This window comes from Solea senegalensis, linkage group LG6, assembly GCF_019176455.1.
Source record: "Solea senegalensis isolate Sse05_10M linkage group LG6, IFAPA_SoseM_1, whole genome shotgun sequence".
Lineage (NCBI taxonomy): Eukaryota > Metazoa > Chordata > Actinopteri > Pleuronectiformes > Soleidae > Solea > Solea senegalensis.
Genome location: NC_058026.1, coordinates 13,129,505 through 13,151,842, shown reverse-complemented (window position 1 = coordinate 13,151,842; position 22,338 = coordinate 13,129,505). Strand labels below are relative to the sequence as shown.

At 41.5% G+C, this 22,338-nt stretch overlaps 1 protein-coding gene across 4 annotated transcripts in view; it reads right to left on the bottom strand.

Annotated features, from left to right (window-relative positions):
• LOC122770479 (receptor-type tyrosine-protein phosphatase delta-like) overlaps window positions 1-10,120 on the bottom strand; it is a 105,665-nt gene extending 95,545 nt beyond the window's left edge. For 3 of the 4 annotated variants that reach the window (XM_044027355.1, XM_044027352.1, XM_044027356.1), the window contains exons 1-2: window positions 10,010-10,120; window positions 9,687-9,792 (exon numbers count right to left, since the gene is read on the bottom strand). The gene's annotated coding sequence lies outside the window, so the exon portion shown is untranslated. Of the gene's footprint in view, window positions 1-9,686; window positions 9,793-9,982 lie in introns of all 4 variants that reach the window. The other variant, XM_044027353.1, reaches the window with a different exon arrangement.
• Window positions 10,121-22,338: the final 12,218 nt, after the last annotated feature.

Sequence of the window (22,338 nt, the reverse complement as noted above, 5' to 3'; positions counted from 1 at the left end):
ACACTGGGCGACTCTTCAGTCTCAACTTTAACCCCTCACAAGGCCCACTGCACTTCACTCTAGTGAGGGAGCAGTTTTTAAACAAAAATGTAAGATCAAGAAATCCTCGCATTCTCACAGCCAAACTAATTGGATTCTGGTCAAGTGTGAGAGCCAGTGAGTTTTGCCCGGAACTGACAGTATGGATTCAGCTGCGTGTGTAACTCTGTGAGTTTATGCTTCTGTGTGATTGTTTTTGTGTGTGTGTGTGTGTGTGTGTGTGTGTAGGTGAAAAACAGAGCAAAGGAGAGAAAAGCTCAGATATATCTGAGCAGAGAGGCATTCTGTCAAACTATATCCAGAGACTACTTTAAAAAACATTGTGTAACCTCTTGTTCTGTTCTATTCTACACTCTCTTTGCGTCTTCCTGACTTTTTCCCTCATTGTACGCTCTCCTGCATTATCCTCCCTTTTCTCATCCCTTTCTTTGCCCTCCTCCTCTGATTCCACTCCCCCAAGCCGCTCATGTTCTTCATCTCCCTGTGTACTGCTCCATCTTCCATCTGCTTCTCCCTCTTCTCCCGCCCTGCATCGCTTTCCTTTCCTCTCAACACCTGACAGAGGCAGGATCCAGCAGTAAATCTCCTAAAGCACAGTGATACACCATCGTTCACACCACAAAGCTGGAGAGAAAGAGTGAAAGGGGCTGAGAGAGGGAGACATTTAAGTGTTAGTTTGCTGAGAGAACAAAAGATACAAGATAACAAAAGACAAACAGACACAAAATGGCCTGAGAGTTGGCAGTGGCAGTGGCGGTTGGGGGCAGACACTGATGGAGGTGCAAAAAAGAGTGATGGAAGAGACGTGAGGAAGGGAGATAAAGACACACGCTTCCACATAACTCACAGACACATGAGACGGTAGTCCATCCATGCACACACACACACACGACATGCGCGACGTGATTAAGACTCCCCGTTAGCAAGGAGACATCCTTCCTGTGGTTGCAGAGTGGGACATATCGGGCTACGCTCCTTTGGGCAGAAAGTCTCAACTTATGAAGAACCACCGCTCAGCGCTCAACACCTCAATTTAGTTCTCCATGAATATGTCAGCCGGTGCAGATACTGTGTATATGTGTGAGCCAATATGACGGCACTTATTTCACATTTGTGATGTCAGATTGAGTCTATTCTTAGTCACGGAAACATTCCTATTGCCTATTTTTATAAATGAGTTGACACTTAAGTCTACACTTGAATTCATTTGTCAGTCTGCGAGGTTTGGATTGTCTCTGTCTCTCTCTCTCTGTCTCTCTCTCTCTCTGTCTCTCTCTCTCTCTCTGTGTGTGCGTGTCTGGGTAGAGTGTCCATAGTCAGTGGTTTATGGCTGCTGAGGTCTGATTACATTGGTGCGATGGAGGGGTGAGCAGACTGGTGGTTCTATCTGTCTTCTGTGTGGCTGAGAGAACAGACACACGGCGAATGGTGATGGCTCAGCCAGAGACACTTGGCCTGCCTCCCAGAGATTTCACAGGGATAGAGTCACAAAATGGATTCACACAAGAAAATGCATGCATGATTCATACTTGATTTGTGAGTTCCATGTCTGTCACTGAAGAATATGATTATTTAAGTTAAAAGTTTTTGAGCCACGCTTGCTGGCAGAGTCGTGAAACAAAAGCGTCTCACCCCCCACCCCCCCGTTTATTATCATAATATATAGCACACGTCCAGTGACCCCTAACAATCAAGTCAGGATCAGGGGTTTATATAATAATAATTTATCATTCGGCGCTTACCTGACTATGCCGCCAGGAGCTGAAAGCTCTTGATTTATGCTCCTGAGCTCAAACAATGTCACGTAAAGGTATTTACTGCAGAAGTAAATTTCGGTGAAGTCGGTGTAACGACGAGTTACACTTCCGCTTAGATGTTCACATGTTAAATGTGTTTGGTTTCTTAATCAATAATTTAAGTACAACCTAATTCCCCAGAAATGATAGATTATTTATATATTCTATATCATATTATTTATATTTAACAGTGTGATGCCGTATGTGGTGGTAATGTGGTTTGGAATGAAGTAGGGATAGTATGAAAGTGTGCAGAAGTAAAAAGGAGTGTAAGAAGGAGAAGGAAGAGGAGGCTATGTGTTGTCACATTTATTGAAAAGTAGGCCCTCTGTGCTCTGGGAGTTTGAACAATGTAGAAAGGAGGGGGGGGAAAGGGACAAAGATGGGCCCGATAGATGAGTGCGTGTAAGAGAGTGACGTTTTGAGAGATGAGAAAGAGGAAGAAGAAAAAAGGAAAATAAATAGACATAAAACCCCAGGATGAATGGGACGAGGGGTGAGATGGAGAAGAGACAGTGGGAGACGGAGCTGGAAAGATGGACAGTGATGTATTGGTGTACTGGGTAGTTCAGCACAGTGAGTACAGCACAGGGTTATTCCCATGTGTGCGCCATGTATGGAATTAGAGAGAGCAATGTGGTGTAAAGTGATGAGGGAGTCTCAGATGCCTGATGTTGTTTTTGTTCACTTCCAGTGTTTCTCAAAGAATCACCTTCAACCAGTCACTTAAGTGTGTGTTTGTGTTCGAGAGCGAGACGGAGAAAGAGAGAAAAAGATGACAATACAGGTGGGGAGCGAAAGTGAGAAAAGAAGAGGAAGATAATGGGACGTGTGTGCGTGCATGTGTTAATGTGTGACTGCATGAGTGCGTGAACGTGACTTTACGTGAATCCTAAATGTGGATGAAAACCAAGGCTTTAGGCTTTTAATCAGCCCCATCTGAGCGCTGTGCGGGGACTCAGAGAGGCTTTCATGTAGAGTTCTCTTTCTCACACACACACACACACAAAAAGCATTCCCTCATGCTTCCTGTGCTAAATTTACACCTACCATGAGAACAGAGAAACGGGGGGGCGGCGGCAACGAGGTGCAAGGCAAGGTAAGGGAGTAAAGACGGAACAGTAACGGAAGAAGGGTAGAGGACAGAAGTGTGGAGACGGTGGGTGGAGGGAAGTGCACTGAGAAAGCACAGGAGAGGTGACAGAATTGTAGACAGAAATGAGGAGGAGGCAAATGTAAAAAGAGGAGAGGAGAGGAGAGGAGAGGAGAGGAGAGGGCCAAATTTGATTTAGTGTCGCGCAAGAAAGATGAAGAGAAGGAGGGATGGAGAGAGTTGGATAGACAGAGAGAGGAGGGGAGGGAGAAGGACAGTGGTATATTAGTCAAGGTGTCCAGTCTATGTATTGCCTGCTGTGCAATACCACCCCTCTGATTTACTCTGCTGAGTGACTGATGAGAGGGAGGAAGAGAGGGAGGGATGCAGAGATGAAGGGATGAGAGAGGAGGGAGGTCTCGCAACGAGCGTTTAGGCCAAATTAACGGCACCTCATAAATTAGACTAACAGCCAAACTGGAAGGGGCTGGAGGGGAGGGGTTGTGGATATATATGTGTGTGTTTACGTGTGTGCATACAAGTAAGTGTGTGTGCACGTATGTGAATGATGACATGCCAAGAGAGAACAATTTGAACCAGTGCAAACAGATTACTCTCCGATGAAGTACTTGATATCCAGCCGCTCGCCCGTACAAACACAATCTTGCATTGATTACCGCACGTATCACAGCGTATCCTGCTGCATGATACACTCATAAAGTCAGACAGCGAGGCGACCATACACACACACGCGGAGGATGCTGATTTTCGGCTGCCCACCCTGGTGATATATTGCTGATTGGAATTGCACTTCCTTCTTTGCATAAGGTTGTTGACATGGTCTGTCCAGTAAATTTGGCGATTGTGGTTATTTGTGACCATGTCTCTTGAAAACGGTGTTCATAAATAAATCGAAATGAGCAGATGCAGTTTTTTTTTATAAAAGTAAAGGCCTTGTCCTTTGAGTTTTTTCTTGTTTTTTTTAAACTACATACTAACTATTTCACATTGATATGAAACGAGTAAATGTTCACTATCAAAGTTCCTTCTTTATTTTCCCTTTAACATCTGCTCCTGCCAAGAAAGGCATGAGTAATATTTTAATGGTTGTGCACACAGTATGTTTTGACAAACGGAAATTGACTGAAAATTATAAAAACGTCGCATTGGATTTCTCAATATTTCACCTAAATGTTACACTACAGCAGACAATCTCTTATCATTGCAGAGAGAAAGTGGCTCGCTTGCTCTGCGACAACTTTAAAGTCAACGTAAGGTTCCACGTTCACTCTGTAATTGTTTTTAAACATGACGGAGCGTGCACTGAATTACTGAAAGCCATTGACAATAAAGCACAAACCCTATGTCATTGCATTGTTTCAAATTGGGATTTCAATTTGAAAGCAATTAATTGTTCAGCCCGAGCAGATTAAGGACGACACACAGCACACTGTTACTGCTGACATTAATCCACAGAGCAATTATGCTTCCAAAACACATTTGGCATTCCAAAAAAATACAGAGTACACATATATATATTTAGGAGATGGTGCTTCTGAATGAGGTTTAGACAAGGTTCTTGGGGTAATACTAAAATAATGTAACCCAGTCGCTCCATCTTTATGTGTGCTTTTCTGCTCCTACTCCAGCTTCACGTAGTGTAAAACCTCCCTCATAAATTATATTTATGTCACTGCCTTTAAATTCTATAGAAATGTTAACTCTGCCACAAGTGCAGGCAATTGCCGATTGCTGTGTGATTACAGCAGAGCTTGACTGATACTAATAGAACCCCCTCCCACCACACACAGACACACACACCAATCTTGGCAGTGTAGAGTTGATGCTGAGAGTGATTAAAGTGGCGTGCGCCTGAGTGTGTCACCTGGGTGCTGCTGTATCTTAAATCAGGACAGTGAGGCTCAGATTGGGTATTGACTGGCCCGCAGAAGTCTCCATCCATCACACTGAGAAACGATAGCACAGATGTAGCCGTATACCACTGATGTTGCTCACCGGCAGGCTGTGAGTGAGCTAAGGTTAGGGTTGTGGCATGACCCGTGATTGATGCCTGCGCGGTAAGCAGACAGAGGGGCCCGTCTCACGGGCAGACGCGGACTGACGGGCTACGCATCTGCTCGCCGAGATATGGAAAACACACGTTCAGAAGTTAGCGCGCGAGCGGACGTACCTGGGACAAACAAAGGTTGACAGACACATATGTTGCACTTAGTGTCAGAGATAAGAATTCCCTTTCTGGCTCTGTCCTGTTGTCTCTCACTCTCAGTGGCACATGCTCACATACACAAGACGTACCACTCTGTCTTGAGGGCCTGAGCAGCATCTTTTGACTGTGTGCCTAATGATAATAAATGAGCCATCATGGGTGGATAGGGAGGCACTAAGTCATCCCCTTCATCGACAGGAGGAAGACTGGGAGCCCCAAGGTCACCCCACTGTCAGCATCACTCTCTCTAACGACTCCTCAGTCCTCATGCGCACATGCATACGTACAGGCCGGGTAAGAACCGGGAAAGTGAACCATGCCATGCTCACAGTCACATGATGCTGGCACACACATTCATACACAGAGCACACCACTGCTTTAAGAAAGTTCACTCTTCTTGATAAATCTTATTACCTTCTCCAGGGAGGTTATGTTTGTGGTCATGTTTGTCTGTTTGTCTTATAGAGAATGGATTTTGATCATATTTTCTGTGGATGTAGGTTATGGCCACAGGAAGAAACAATTAGATTGTGGTGGTGATCCAGATATGGCTTACCACTTGATTGTATTGATACTCTGGGAAACTGAGCAGCCTTGGTGGAGGTTTGCACTCTCAGTGTTGTAGTTTTTGTTGCAACAACTTGTTTTGGTTTTTTTTTTAGCCATACTTGTTTTTATTTTAGGAATTGATTTCCACCAAGAAATGAAATGTAACATTCAAGGTAGAGCATACTGAACCCTGATAGTGTACGGTGTAAAAAGTTAGTGTCAACTTTTACCTAATGTTTCCTGTCTCCTTAATCACTTTGTAACCCCTGAATTTAATTCTTCAAACTCTTCAAAAAAGTTTGAAGGTTGGAAACCACTACTCTACACTACTAATTTGACGATACCATTATTATAAATAATTGGCAATTTGCTTGGTTTCCTCAAAAGAACACGTTAATAGAAATTATCTGTTAGCAACCCTGCACATTACACTCACCCTGCACAGAGTACAGAAACTTACCAGGCAGTTTTTTCCTTAATCAAAACAATACAGAAATAGATCAGCTGAGAGACAAGCAGTGCATAACTGATTCGTGTCTTTATAAAAGCCACCCCCTTACCCTCCTGATTTCTGTCCCTAATGAGCTGCCACATAACTGTCATCTCTCAAGAGGCACGGATCAGAATTTGAGTCCAAAGAAGAGGGCCAAGTAAATTCTTCCTGCCAAGAGACACAAACAAAAGAAGTCCAAACCAGTGCAATATATTAACGCTGTACTAAAAATGTAAGTTTGTGGAAGAGTGGAGGCATCAGAAGATGCGTTGGAGACATGAACAGGAAGGTAGCGCCTTCACTTTCAACTGTGGGGATTCTTTTCTCTCTCTCACTCTCTCTCTCACACACACGCACAAATAAAGATTACACATGCACACATATATACATCCATGAACACACACGCACAGGTTGCAAGTTGAGACTGGAGCTGTAGAAAGCTAATTTGCACCACATTGAAATGCATCTCAATTAAAGAGAAACACATCGAGGTGCCAAGGGAGGAGAGAGGAGAGAGATGTGAGAGAATGGGAGGGAGGAGCGGGGTGTGAAACAGATAGTGTGTGAGAGTATGAGAGTATTGGTGAGGGGGAGTGAGGGGGGCCTCCACTGTATTTGGCAAGAGAAGAAGGGAGGGAGGAAGGGAGGGAGGGAGGGAGACAGAGAAAGAGAGAGAGAGAGTGCAGGAAAGAGAGAGTGTTTTCATCTCCCTCTCTTGGAAAAACATGTCATTTTGGGATGAATCAGTTTTAGAAAGGGTGTTAGGAGGTTGCGGCTCAGCTAAAATCCTAACTAACTTCAACCTCGTTATCACCAGCTCTTTGGTTTGGTGCCTGCACTCTGGGGTTGTCCCTGCTAGAACTCTGAATATATCCACATATCTGTGCCTGTGTGTGTGTGTGTGTGTCCACTATTGTTTAAAACCAAAGCCATGTACTGTACAGTAGAAATTGTGGGCCAAGATCCCCTGCAGCGACCCAGGTTCGATTCCACCTGCAGTCCTTTGCTGCATGTCCCCCCACCACACACACACACACACACACACACACACACACACACCTATTGTCCTGTCTAATAATGGTGGGGGAAAAGAAAATCTTTAAAAATGATGGTGTGCACAATAAGGTGTGAAGGCAAGTGTGACTGCAGGGCGTCATCAAGGTATTTTTGGAGAACGTAGCTTTGATTGCCATATTTGTCCATGTTAAAAATGAGATAATGTGCGTAAGTGCATTTCAGCGTCTATGTGCCTATTATATATGATTTGGTAACTGCATCTGTGAGAACAAACGACAACAGGATGAAAGAGAAAACACACACACACACACACAATCTGTCACATGAAAAAAAAAGAAGCAGGACTGGCTTTGTATGCCGCTACCATTCTGCATAGACTGTCATGTTCTTAAAAATGCAATCATGTTGCCAGCTCTCCACTTCAACAACACTGAGTACAACCATTCTTTCATGTTGTCAAGTGATACTCAGCTTGTCTGTTTCTTACAAGCGCACTTAAACTGGTATTTGCCTCTGCTCCAACATTCATTAACTCACACGGCTCTTAGACTGAAGAGCATTCTGGGAAATCAAGTCCTTTTCATCTTATTCCAGTCTTCACTGTACCAGCAGTTATTACTATGCGATTACCCCGCAACTTTATAACCAGTATCAGCGATGCTCAGTTGATCAGTATTATAAGCGTCATTAGGAAGAGCTGCAGTCACACAACCTCAAACCCACACTCTCACCGCCGTCACTTTCACCAGCTTTCAGCGACATGACATCATCTGAGAATACAAACTGATGGGGGTTGCTGAGGCTAAATGATTGGTTCGTCGCATGATTGTCGAGCCACGTCTACAACGAGGTTCAAATTCTCTCCTGGAACATATGTGTGATTCCCCAGCGTGAGACTCATCTGAGGAGAGTACGGGAGCCAAATTGAGAAGGGATGATGTGGACACTCTCCCAATGAAACAAATTTCCCTTTGATAACTTATTACTTTTACCTTGACTGTAGCTATAGAAACATGGAAAAATTAAATAGCCGCAGCTCAAATGATTTCACAACAGCTTTTGGTCCACGGCATTATCTGGCACAACAAAGCCTGTCTGACAATTTCCCCCTCTCTTGTCATATAAGATGGTCTCATTTGTGTTCAAGTGTGGGGTTTTGTTTGCTCGGTCCTCTTAGCCCTGCCCTTGTTTTTCTTGCAACTGTATAGTTAAGTTAAAATAAGCGTGGGGCCCTCTTTCATATAAATCTCCTGCTGGTGGCAAGCTGGTGACATCCAGAAGAACCTACAGTGTCTCAGTGACGGCCCAGACAGCTCAATATATAAATATATATCCGAAAAGAGAAACTGCTTACATGGGTTTTCCTTTTCCTCCAATACTTTGAGTTAGCATAAGCTCTCTCTCTCTCTCTCTCTCTGTGTGTGTCCCTCTTTCACTGCATACACTTGACTGAGCACACACACACACACACACACATTTCTTAGTACATGCTTCACAATGACGGCCAACTATACTGTACATGGATAATAAAACACATCAGCAAACTGCTCTGACATCCTCCACTGGCACTTTGTCATGCCCTTTGTGTCTTTACGGCCCCTCAGTCTGGCCTGGACGACACCGCTTATATGCGCCTTTAAGCGGCCCCTCCGCTGTGCATGAGCTGACAGATCGAGTTGTCATTGCATTAAGTAGGGACTTGCTATTAGTGCAAATGGTGGCACATAACCAGATAATCGGCTGTGGACAGCAAGTGTGGCTATGTAGGAGGTGAGATGCTAACGGATGGTGTGTGGGAGAGTAATGTTTTATCTTAGAGGAAGTGTGATATCTCCATTATAGACAGCCTTAATTGATAAACAGGACAATAAAAGCAGCAAATGGCCCCATAGATTTCTGCCTACAGCATAGCCAGCAATACTGTAGGGCTGTCACAATCTACATAAAACCTCTAATATGGAGTAATGGCATTGACAATAATAGCATATTAACTAGAGGCTTTAGAGCGAGTATCAGACAATGTCATCATTGTAGAGAAATAAAAGACTAATAAAAGCTCTCATAAAAGGAGAGAAGCTTCCCTGAGGGATCCCTAAAATGTTCCTTTCTTCTCACCATCCTCACTCCCTCACCTCACCCCGCCTCCTTCACCCAGACCGGCTGTATTTTACTATCTCCACCCCACAGTGAGAGGAATACAGGTTGGTACAGTTGTCGCAATTGGCCACGTTTAATTCCCATGCATAATAAGCTACAACTTCCCAGCCGCGGGGTGAAGGAAATGATAAAATGTCTTTCTGCAGCTCACATATCACACATGTGCAATTCATTTAATAAAAAATAAAAGATTCTTTGATGGTGATCATTTAAGAGTAGACACAAATGTCCACCAAATTGGTGGAGGGTAAAAAAAAAAGAAAAGGAAAAAAAGATAGAAATCGAGCAACAATTTAGGCAAAAAAAAGTGCTCACCACAATGTCCGGATGAGAGCTCGGTGTACGGAGAATCCCGAGGAGTTTCCCTTGTCTTTCTTCAGCCCAAGTTGAAGCCAGCTCCCACAGTCCCGCCTGAACTGAACTGCGAAAAGGGTAAGAGGATGAGAACACACACACACTCAGAGACACAGAAAGCACGTTATAGTCCACAGACGCTCACACACAAACACACACACACACACACACGCTGACAGGCGGCAATCGAGGTCAGCCCCACGCTCACTCCACTCCCCCCACACACACACACAGAAAGTACATCAATAATTACACACGTTTAGCTCACTAATGTGGGGCGATACCTCTTAAATGAGACGGGATGACCACCGCAGAGTGAAGGAGGCGGAAAAAGAAGCGGGCAAGGCAGCGGCTGTCAGATTTGACTTCAAACTGATGCTGACGATGCGCACCGAGATAAGCTCCGGATGGGGGAGAGGGAGAGAGAGAGACGGAGAGAGAGAGATACTGAGAGAGAGACGGAGAGAGAGAGAGAGACGGAGAGAGAGAGAACAGATGTGCAGTAGAGACGGATCCAGAGGATTGAATTAGAAAAACCACAGCACTTAAAAGTTATTCAACTAGGTCAAGATATGAAACACAAACCACTTACGACACCAAGTATCTCACCTGAGAGTATCAAGTCACACATAATCGCAAATCTCAAGCACGTTACAAGTCAGGTCTTATGAATACAGAAGATGAAGACGATTTCCCAGATATTTCACATTTAAATGTTTTTTTGTTGAGGTTTTGTTTTAAAGACAGTCATTTTGAAACACTGTATTACTATTATAGGACTGTTTTATGGTCCCAGACAACTGAATTGTTTAAAAAAAAAAAAAGGCACAAGACGTATCTCTCTGAAATGACGTAATGTTGTTGTGGTTGGCGGACTTCCGCTGTTCTTGTTCTACGCTGATAATAAAAGTTTGAGTGGGAAGCGGCGGTGGCTACCTGAACTGGCTAACTCATGTCTGTCCCGTTTATTGACGTTCTGTTATTAACTTTGCCAACAGTTCAGTTACATTAACATCACTAAAATGAAAATAAATAAAACTTCAGAGTATAAAATGTAAAGATTAGATAAAGAAAAGATTTTTGCACTTTAATCATAACTAGCTTTTGACCCACCAAGACGTTAAAGGTAGGGTTGGAGATACTGGAAAAACAGTTGAAGCAGGCTACATTTTCAATTCAAAAGTCCAAGCCCCTTTCTTCAGACTTCCCTCTGAAGCGACGCCGTCAAGCTGCAACTAACAACTATTTTCATAATCCATTAATCTGCCGATTATTTACACGGTCCATAATATGACAGAAAATGTACAAAAATGTTGATCGGTGTTAGTGAAATGTGGAAATGATGATGTTCTCGAATGTCTTGTTTTGTCCACAAACCAAAATGATTCCATTTTTAATTATTTCTTTGTTTTATGGAGCAAAGAACCCAGAAAATGTTCACATTTACATTACATTACATGTCATTTAGCAGACGCTTTTATCCAAAGCGACTTACAATGGAATTGAGTACAGTCAGCGAGGGGTGGAATCGTACTTGCGACCATTGCGACCATGATGTTTTTCGCACTTAGGGTACCGGTCTTAACCACTGAGCCACTCCACCCCATTTAAGAAGCTAAAACAAACAGAAATCTTATTTTCATGAAAAAAGTTTCAACTCTATTAATCGATTGTCAAAATAGTTTATGATTAATTTAGTACTCGATTAATCCAATAATTTTTTCAGGTCTACTATGCCCCAAGAGCACAGGAACGCGCAACAAACACGGATTCACAAGCAGCAGTAACTTTCTGCACTTTTCGGTACCTTGCGCCTACTTTTTAGGATACTTGTGATACAATGTCATGATGAAAAACAACAAAGTCTCTAAAAAGTTCACAAAGACATAAAGTTCGGTCCAGTAAGTCATCACTTTTCAGCCCTTTCAGTTGTTGCCACTGTTCAAATGCATCACAGATGTTCACTCTGGTCTTGGATCGCTCTGCATCAGCCTTCTTCTTGGCAGTAGCTTTCTTAAAAACTGTCTTTCACTTACGACCGACACCTGTTGTTGGCACCTTTCCACCATAACGTTGCTGCAACTGTCTTGTTGGATTTAGCAAGCTAACATAAGCTCTGGTGTTGTCTTCTGAGCATGCGCGATTAGTGTAAGAAGAGGTGTATGTGCATGGGGGGGCAGAAGGCAGTTTGATTGATGCATCTCAATCCAATTCATTTGTTCAGGCTGTTAAGTATTATTGGATGGTGTTTTTTTTACAGGCCTGTCCGTTCCACAGCTGACTGACATTATTCATTTTTGTGACAGGTGATCGGGTTGTGAAGAGGATTTTAAACAATACAGTAAAAATGATCTCCCACCCTGCCTTTAACTATAGGGTTAGATTAAAATGACAACCAACTGACTTCCTGTCTTACCTTCCTTTGTGGCATTTGAAGTGCCCAGTGGAATTTTGTGGTGCTGGTGTTGCTCGGTTGCCAGGTAAACGTTCCACAAGTCAAGTCATTTCGAGTCATTTTACTCAATTCTCACTCAAGCCTTTAACCACCGTTAGTCAAGCAAGTGTCAAGTCCTCAAATTTGTGAATTATGTCAAATTGGAGTCCCCCACCTCTGGAAAACACACACACACACACACACACACACACACGTGTTTGTGCATCTGTTCTTGATAGGACACTGCATTAATTTGAGACAGCCTAACCTAAAACCTGGAACTAATTACAGTTCACAGCTTTAACCAGAGCAGCATAAATAACACTCTGCCTCATGAGGACCAGGCTTTGGTCCCTATGAGGATAACTGGTCAGAAAAGGAAAAAAACAACAACAACAACAAAAACGACTTTAACTACACACACAAACACACACACACACTCACTCCACAAAGCAACAGAGAGAAAGGTTATACAGACTAACACCAATAGAGAATATTTTGATTTCTTTGAAAAAAAAAAAGTCTCTTATATTCAATGTGGTACATGTTGGCTCATGGTCACCCACCTCAGGTAGTGGAGGGATATTCTGGGTGTTGCAGCAGCACTTGCACTATTTATCATCCACAGATTAATATGCAATTTCTTGCTATTCTGAATAACTAAGGATGTTTTTCTCCTTCCCACAGGGAATGCAATAATCAATCAAGGCACAATGTAATACATACATAGTTGCCAAAAAGGCCAGAAAGGTTATTGTAAAAAGTTCAAATCATTTGATCATGCTAATTAACATAATAAATGCCAAATAATTATAAGGTGTTTTTGCATTTAAAAGTTAAAGAAAACTGTTATTTGTGAAGTCAAACGTCTTAATCAGTACAAAATGTGAAACATTTGTTAAACTGCAAAACATTCAGAGACATTATAGCTGAGAGTGGGATTTGCACAATGCATAAACATAATGAACTTTGACTTATGGCTCGTGAAGAAAATCATATTGCAAAAATATTGTTCTAAAGTCCAAACATGTAAGTATATATGTATGTATATATATACTCATATTTATATTAAATATTAGCAGAGAAAACTAAAAAGGAAGCCTGGCAATTACATGTAGGGCCGCAATTAAACATCTAATATTTTAATATTTTAGAATATCAATGTATTAAAAATCAATTAATCGGAATGTTGAGGTTTGGGAAACACTGATCAACGTTTATTGTCATTCCCTGACATTTTATGGAACAAACAACTAACCGATGAACCGAAAAATGATCAACCCTATTAATAGATTACAACAACAATCATTAGTAGTCGCTCTTAACTGCATGTCAGACACTGCACACTATGTCAGATTTCCATCCATAGGTTTTAAAGAGCTGAACCTCTGAGGAGACCCCAATTAAAAACCCATCCGACATTTTCATAGAAAAATGAACCTCAAGGAACATCATAAACTTCTTTTCCCCTCTGGGTTTGACTGGAAGACACTACATTCCACAGCCAGAGGCAAGAAGCATATTTGTATATATCTGAATGGTCACTGATCAGGACTGGTCACTGTTGCAAGACTCTAACATTGTTACCACGAAATAAAATAAAAGTGTAAAAGTAATATTTGCTTTCAAAGCGATTATGTTTGGCGTGAGGAGGGTTGTGTCCTATCTCTCTAATAGTCACTCTTTTATTAACTGCAATCTTGACTACTTGGTCACTGGTGGTACTCACAAGATGACAGTGGCAGGCAGACTTCCCTGTCCTCCCGCATGGAGGAGAAGAGAAAAAGAGGTAGAAAAGCAGGAGAGAAAGACGACACGATATGGATAGAGTGAGCAGAAAAAGGGCAGAGTTCAGGGTGAGATCCATGTCTGTCTCATACTAACTTTCCTCCCCATAGTAAGGGAGACAGGAGACAAGAAGCAGAAGAGGAGATGGATTGTGGGGCTGAATCTTTTCATATCTCATTCCTGAGTCACCACTTCATCAGTCCACCTACCCCCTTACTCTCCTTTCCTTTCTCTCACTCTCTCATATTCATGCCTCCTTCCCTGCTTGTTTGTTCATGCACCCAAATGTCTGCAACATCCTGCTCTCTATTTACAGAGCATGTGGGATGAAATATGTGTGAGTGTTTTGAGGCTGTGTGTCTCAGCTTTGTGCTTGTGTAATTCTGTGTATCTGTGTGTATATTTATATGGGCTCATTTTGGTGTTTTGTTATTGTTGTATTTTTGTTTCATGTCCACCCTTGTGCAAATCCTGGATTATCGATCTGTTTTCGCACTGTAGGCATGAGTACAACTCTCGGAGGGTTCGTCTGTAATCCAGTGTTAACCATATGAAACTACTCACAAAGGCAGACATCAGTGTTACAAGACACTCCACTACAATGTGAATCAATGAGTCAACTGGTCATTTGGATAATTAGTCAATCAATCGGATCGTTTTCATTTGTCCTTGAAAGGGTGGACATCGGAAGTCATATGAAAGGTCAGAAGTGCATATTCTAAAACCCCCGGATTTAAAGTTTCATACTTCACTTTGGAAAAGCTACATTGGCTTCAGATCCGTTTATTTAAGACGCTCGGGGACTCAACACTTCAGTAGATTTAGCTATATCCATGGATTTCAAGGTGATGAATTTTATTCCTGTGCACCCACTATTATATCCATCTGTCCATCTGTATTCCCTTTCATGATTCCTCTAAATAATAAGAGGAAACTCTTTGTCTGTGTTCCATTTGCAGGCTCACCTAGGCTGGGATTTTGCATGGGCTTTGCTGTTTGTATAAATCATTTGCCGACCTTGGAGACTGCGATATGTTTTTGAAAAATTCACTCGCGAGATTACGTGAACTTGCGTTCTGAATGTCACATGTTTCATGAGTCTTCTTACATTCCAAACACCACCTCCCTCTGCTCTACATAGAAGACAGCATGTGCTGTTTTATTTGGCACCAATATCCGTGTCAATTGTGTCAATTTCCTGTATATTAACATTTAATAAAAGCCATTTGGAAAACTAATAAAATATATAGAGGCAAACTGCTCATCCCTCCGTCTTAATTATCCATCCCCTAAGCTGTCATCATTAAGGGAAGCCAGACACTCAGGCATATTTGGCATTGTATTTTTAATGCTACAACAACTGGCTCAGCAAAAAATCACCACAGATTATTCACAGCATGTGTCTTGGCTCAGCTCCATATACTGTGACACAGTATACTTACAGCCCTTCTTCTCTTCCTTTCTTCTCATTCTCCACTTCCCCCACCTCCTCCCTTCCTTCATCCTCTCGTAGGCCCTCAACGTTTTCTTGTCCTCTCTGTAGCGGAAAAAGCAAAGAACAAAAGCACCTTCGCACACGTCGCGTCGATTCGCTTACAAGGTCTGTGCTGCCACGTGTGTGTCAGAGTGCTGTGCAAGTGGGGCTGACAGTGCATTGTATTTGTGCCAGTTGTTTGCGTGCATCTGTGTGTGCAGCAGGAAATTCAAAAACTAGGCCATATCGACCACCCAGGGGTTTGAAAGCTCAGGGGTACCAAAGCAACATGGTTTAAATATGGGGGAAAAGAGCTTTTCAAACGCCATACAGGAGGGGGAAAAAGACAACACAACTCAAACGCACACAGCACAGACATTAGCAGACACACACACACACACACACCCTCTGATAAACCCCTGGCTCACATCGTGTTCAGAGAGTAACATCAAACACTTAATCACACACATCTAAATAAATCTTATCCAGCTAGATAAACATCCATATTTCATTTATACATTCCTCCTCCAGCCTGTGCTGGTGGCCAGCCATTTTGCTATAGATTAGGGCTTCCCCTGCTGACAGCCCCAGAGCGATGAGCTGCAGACCTTGTCACGATCGATCCAGTTCAGGGTATAATGGATATGAATGGGATCAGCTCTGATTGGTTTTGAATTTTATCTCCGAGGCAGCGATTTAACTCACCCTTTGACCACCTCGGTGGTTGGATGGGTTAAAGCAAAACAAAGTTTTAGAAAGTGTCTTTACTCTTAGGCCCTGGCTGCACCGCTTAAAACCATAAACGAGTTGATGAAAAGTGAACAAGTGTAATATCTAAATGATTTAATCCTTTTTCCAGACTCCCACTCAAAGACTCTTAAGCTGTTTTCAGACATAAACACCGGAAACATGGCTAGTTTGTGTGGTTTGCCAGCGCGTGACTGTCTGGGTCAGATGCGTTCACAACATCCCAAACATTTTTGGGTCGAGAACGCGGTTGCGAAGGACACTTTGCTACTCAAATCTTGCTCATTGAGATTATTCCTTCTGTGTTCTCACATGGGCTCACTGCAGCATTTTCTTTTTTTAAAGCTGTCAAGCGCTTGTGGGTAAAGTTCTTCCTTTAAGCCTCCAAAGACAATTTCAGGATACCGTCTAGATTACAGTGCATGTCTCAAAGCAGCTTTCGAGTGAAGGTTTTGACGTAAGAGTGGAAGTGGGATTTAATTGTTTATCTTCTAAGATGACTGGGAATATTCCATCAATATTTGCCTATATCCTCTTTGGTCATCACCTCCCAGCTGTGGCATTGATTATGTTGCTTCAGTGTTGACCCTAATGGACCTTTGGAGCCAACACAACAGAAACAAATGGGAAGGTAATGTAACCTCACGCCGTAAGGTCAAGTCACATAGGAGGGTTAAGAAAATATTCATGATACCTTCTTTTAACTGAGGAAGAGGAGGCAGCTGATAAAAACACTTAACTGAGGAAGAGGAGGCAGCAGATAAAAACACTGAGTCATCTCGTGACCTCTAAGCTTTTCATGTGAAACATACTACTGGTTATATAATACTATCTTTGTGTTTCTACTGCAACTGATTCACTATTACTAAAAGTGCAAAAACATGAGAGGAGGATAAACATCTGAGCCGCTAAAGCCGTTTGAATAGAAAGTATACAGACGGAAAGGCTGATTTCCCACTGTTTGTCTTTTCCAACAACAATTTCTTCTATTATTTTTCTGATGGCTCAAAAATCTGTGAAAGAATACGTGGGAAGCATTGATCGTTGTTTATACATCTTTGAATATAAACAACGGACGGTATGTGACTTTATATGTTCTCTTATTATTCCTATGCAATTGCTCTTTAAGCTATTACATTTTTAGGAAAGAGGTTTCTTACTTTCACAAAGACACACAGATTTAGAGCTTCGTCATCTGTAATTTGACAAAGAGTCAAAGAAAAAAATTGATTCTAGTTGTTAATCTTGCAGATCACATGCTGTGGGCATTGATGCTCCATGCTGGTTTTTGTACCATTCTTTGTACCTTTTCTTGTTACATAATACAATTTTAGATGTCATTGACTGTGTTATATGACAATCATTTTCCCCTGAGCCCATGTGGCCATGTGCATCAGCGTAGCATTGATGTTCAGCCACAATTCCACCATGTATACATATATATACATATATGTATATATACAGTGTATATATATATTGCATTTTTTAGAAAATGTACCAACCTTTCTGGAAATACAGTATAGTGTTATTATTAAGCAATTGTTGGTGGTACAAAGACTTTACTACTCAGTTGAGTATAAAGCCTTTGCTCATGCTGTGGATAAAGTGTATGAAAATGTGCTACTACATGGCTAATATTAATGATATCTACTTCTCTGCTCACAGTTTTCATTCTAGCTTCCTTTTTCTTCAGAAATGCTGCACTCTGGGTCGTGCTCTTGGATTTGACGACACTGAAAAAGATCTTTTTCAAAGAAAGACATTTTGACATGTCACAGAAAGAAAATCACATTAAGAATAAAGTTAATCAGCCTCTTCAGTCTCACGGCACTGATATTGTTCGCGCCGGCTCACTTCTATCACACTGTCATGGTTTTCTGTCACAATAGCGCTCGTCATTGTTAAGAATAGTCTTCACTTACATGCGATATGATTCTAGGGAGAGAGTCATCAAATTCACAGAGGAATCACTTTCACATCACCAAAAAAAACTGTAACTCTGGTTACAGCTAGGGATGGGAATTGGTATCGGTCAGTTTCGGTCCGATATTGGTCAAAATCACTGGATCGGATATAGGTGCAGGTAAAAATGCAAAATCTGATACAGTCCAATAATCATATACTTCACCATGAACAGACAAAGAGAAAATTTGAATACAATTATGTCGTTTCATAGTTCATGATTGGTCTAAAATGACTTTATCGGACTAATATCGGTATTGGTAGATACTGGAGTTTGTGATATCGGTATCAGTATCGGACACAAAAAGTGGTACGGTCTCATCTCTAGTTAATGGTATGTTGTTGTATATTGACTGTACATAGTGTTAAAGTGTTTCATGTGATCTATTCATTGTGTTTGCTGTAATTCAGGTTTTTATTTGTTTTATTGGTCCACAATCATTAGTACAATTAGCTCACAGATTTTATCTGCACGTTTTACCGTATTTGTCCACCCTATTTCTATGCCACCTTCAGTGTTTTTTTTTCTATTAATCTTCACTTATCTTTTTTGCATTATTATCAATTTGCAATTTGCCAATCAGCAGTGAACTACTCTGAAGTACACCAAGTATGAAAGGCGCTATACAAGTAAATAGTCAAATCTCCGTACGTGCCGCCCTGTCAAAACAGAGTCTATGTTTTCAATATATGAGCATGGGTGTGCAGATGAGGCTTGCCAACTCCTACCAAATTGTATGAAGAAAAAAATTGCCGAAAAGTTTTCGCTGCTGTATAAACAGCAAGTACCTCAAACCCCGAGAAGAGTTTTCAGAATAAAATGAATCATTCCTTCTATGCAGAAGCAAACCGATGAGAGAGCGGAAAAAAGGAAGGGTGAAGAATACAGTGGAGAAGAAAAGGCACATGAATACATTGTGCCCCGTTTCTCTATGGCTTTTGGGGGCCTTGAGGGCCCAGTTTCCCGTGTTAATTGATATCCCCATTAAGGAGATGAGTAGACTCTGGATGAAGGCGATGGCCAGAGCGCTGAGAAGTTACTGCAGGGTGGAGTCAAAAAGACAAATGAGAGGAAGAGGAAGATGACCAAAATGAAAGGATGTAAAAAGGAGGAAAGACAGGGCAGATAATGCAGAGAAAACAGCCAGTTTGAAAATGACTCCAAATGTTTTGGACACTGGTGTCCAAGGGTCTCAAATTTGTGTCTGAGAGAGAGAGAGAGAGAGAGAGAGGGCGGCCTGCTCTTTAGTTTAGGATGAGTCACAGTTCGCAGAGCTGTTAATTATGCCCACGGCAGAATCAAAACTCGGAGAACGAGAGCAGCTGTCTGCGCATTTACATATCACACATCCTATATGGAGAGAAGGGAGGGAGCCATGAAAGAAAGAATGTAGAGAAATGCTCGATACTGGGAGGCAAAAATGGGGACAAAAAACCAACTAAACAAGAATCTCGGAGAGAAACTGAAAGGATAAAATTCACAGTAGGGGAAGAGACGTTGAAGGTAGGTGCAAAGACAACAGTGACACAACTGAAGTGATTAAAGGAAAGCGAAAAATCATTTCATCTTCAGTCAATCTCTCTCTCTTTCTACCATCTCTTGTTTATAAAGTCACAGAGGACCTGCTCTAACTCTGGAAGTGAAAACAAGCTTTTAGCATGTAACTTTCCATACTTTCCAAAGTCTTTTGTCAATAACAATACATAAATTGGGTTTTCTTTAAAATAACTCCCCACCACGTTGCTCAAACTGACAGCCTTAAGGCGAGCACCGACCAGAATAAGACTTGCTTTGATCAAAGTCACAAACAAGGCGAGGCATTAGCATACAGCTGCCAACAGGCCAGTCTGCAGCTGCACCTAAACCCTTTTGTTTCTTTAGAAAAAAAAAAAAATCAAGCAATTAAATGAAACGAGCACAACACCAAACCGAGTGGCTGTTTACATTGGTTTACCGTCTGAAAACCAAATACTCATCGTGTCGAATGCATGACCGGTGTATAATTCCAATCAAATCTTTTTTTTAAAGTCCTACTAACGTTTAGTCACATGTAAAAAAAAAACTAGATAAAACAACAAAACGCACCTCTTAGCTCGTGCTTACAGCTGGAGTGGTTTCGAGGAAAGATGTGAGAAAAGCAGAAGATTGAAAAAAAAAAAAAAAGGTGATAAAGAAGGCGACGGACAAGTAAATCACAGGAGAAGAGCTGTGAGTCAGTGATGGCAGTTGTAATTTGCCGCTGGGAACAAATTTAATTGAGGTGATTTCCAACTCCAACTCAAATTTAAAATGCCGTCTCTGGGAACACGTTAAAATCAAGTTTATGATCTGCGCTCATCAAACAGACTAGGTCACCGCTTTCTGGCCGCAGTGTTTACCGCGCGTGAGAGGAACACAGATGAGATAGTTGTGTCAATCACAAAGACTCCGTTCATGACAAACAGGTGGCCGCTGTGGCTGTGGCGGCAGCGGCGGGGTGAGAGAAGGGTCTCCAATGAACAACCTCCCTCAGTCTTAGTCATCACAGAAACGGCACTCAGCTGAGAGAAAGGAGTAGATTAAATGTAAACAGACGAGATATTTTCTTCATAAAAACAAATGTATTGCCTCTCCGAGCTCTAGCCACGGCAAACATAATGACACTTTGACGACGAGACGTGATTGCTTACAATTTTACTATCAGTCAAGTGGCACCATGTGTTTTTCTTCATCACGTCCGGTCGCATGGAGATAATGGTTTGGACAGAGTTTTTGAATGTGGGCTCTGCTATTTGCATATTCAAATGGCGAGTTTTGAGGTCGCCGCTTCAACTGGTGACAAAAAGAGGATTCTGAAACCTGATTGTTTCAGAGAGACTGTCGCTACGTAACAAATGAGGATAGAAAAACAAACAACAGCATTGTTTGAATATGGGAAATAGAGAAACAGTTAATTGGAGCGCAACATTTAGTGTACACTCACAACAGATCCATCGTCATTGTTACGCATAAAATCACAGTTATTTCCTTTTCTTAATAAATAAATCCAAGTATTTCTATATTCATTTGCAAATCCATTTATTAATGTAGAAACTAGTACACTAAATTACAGTCTTTTATTTACTAATGTACAATTTGGGAAATGTCACGTTCCCATTTACATTTTTGAGGGATAGTTAGAGAGCCACAGCCATCATATCATAGTAATTCACCATTAACCTCTTTCACCTTTTCAGCAGTGACTACATCAAACTGATGGTTGCACTCTATAAAAAGACAATGTTGGACTTTCCCAGCACTACAAATACGGCAGAGGGTACGATACATCCAGCAAGCAAAGCAACACGGGTGCTCCTCTGATAACCATAAAAATGACTGAAATGACAAAAGGGACAAGTTTGAAAGAGCGGCAGATATATATATATATATATATATATATATATACATATATATATAGATATATATATATATATATATAGATATATATATATACACATATATATATAGATATATATATATACACATATATATATATATATACACATATATATATATACACATATATATATATATACACACATATATATATATACACACATATATATATATATATATATATAATAGTTGGGATTATTGTCGTGGTTCAGAGAGTCTCCAGTTTTGCCGCTTTTCATCCCGTTGATCTCCTGGTTCCTTTCTGTCGAGAAGTGAAGTGTCGAGAGCTGCACTAGAAATTAGGTGAAGGACAAAGAGAAACACACGTACATTTTATACCTAGTCATACGAGGCGTTTTCTCAACACAACAGCCCTGTCAGCAAGTTGTGTTTTGAGCTTGTCTGTTTCTTAAGACCTTGGACATCAGGAATGTCAATTGCACACCAAAATGAAACAGCTCATGAGGAGAGGATGCCCTGACAATATGGAGGAAAATCTCATAATATAATATATTAAAGGGGAGGCTACATTAACCTTCACAGTATTTATTGCAATTAATGATAAAGCGTTTGCTATGACATGAACAAGAACACCACCATAGACAGCCTGTTAAAAAGAACATTATTTCTGCAGCTTTATCCCCAGCATCCGCTGGTGCAATCTTAAAGTCACAGCACAAATGTTTGCTTGGAGACCTTGACTATATTGATTATGTGTTTAGCCTGGACATGTGCACATCGGTTCAGATGACATACAACACCCACCCCAACGGCAACAGCAAATGCTATCCGA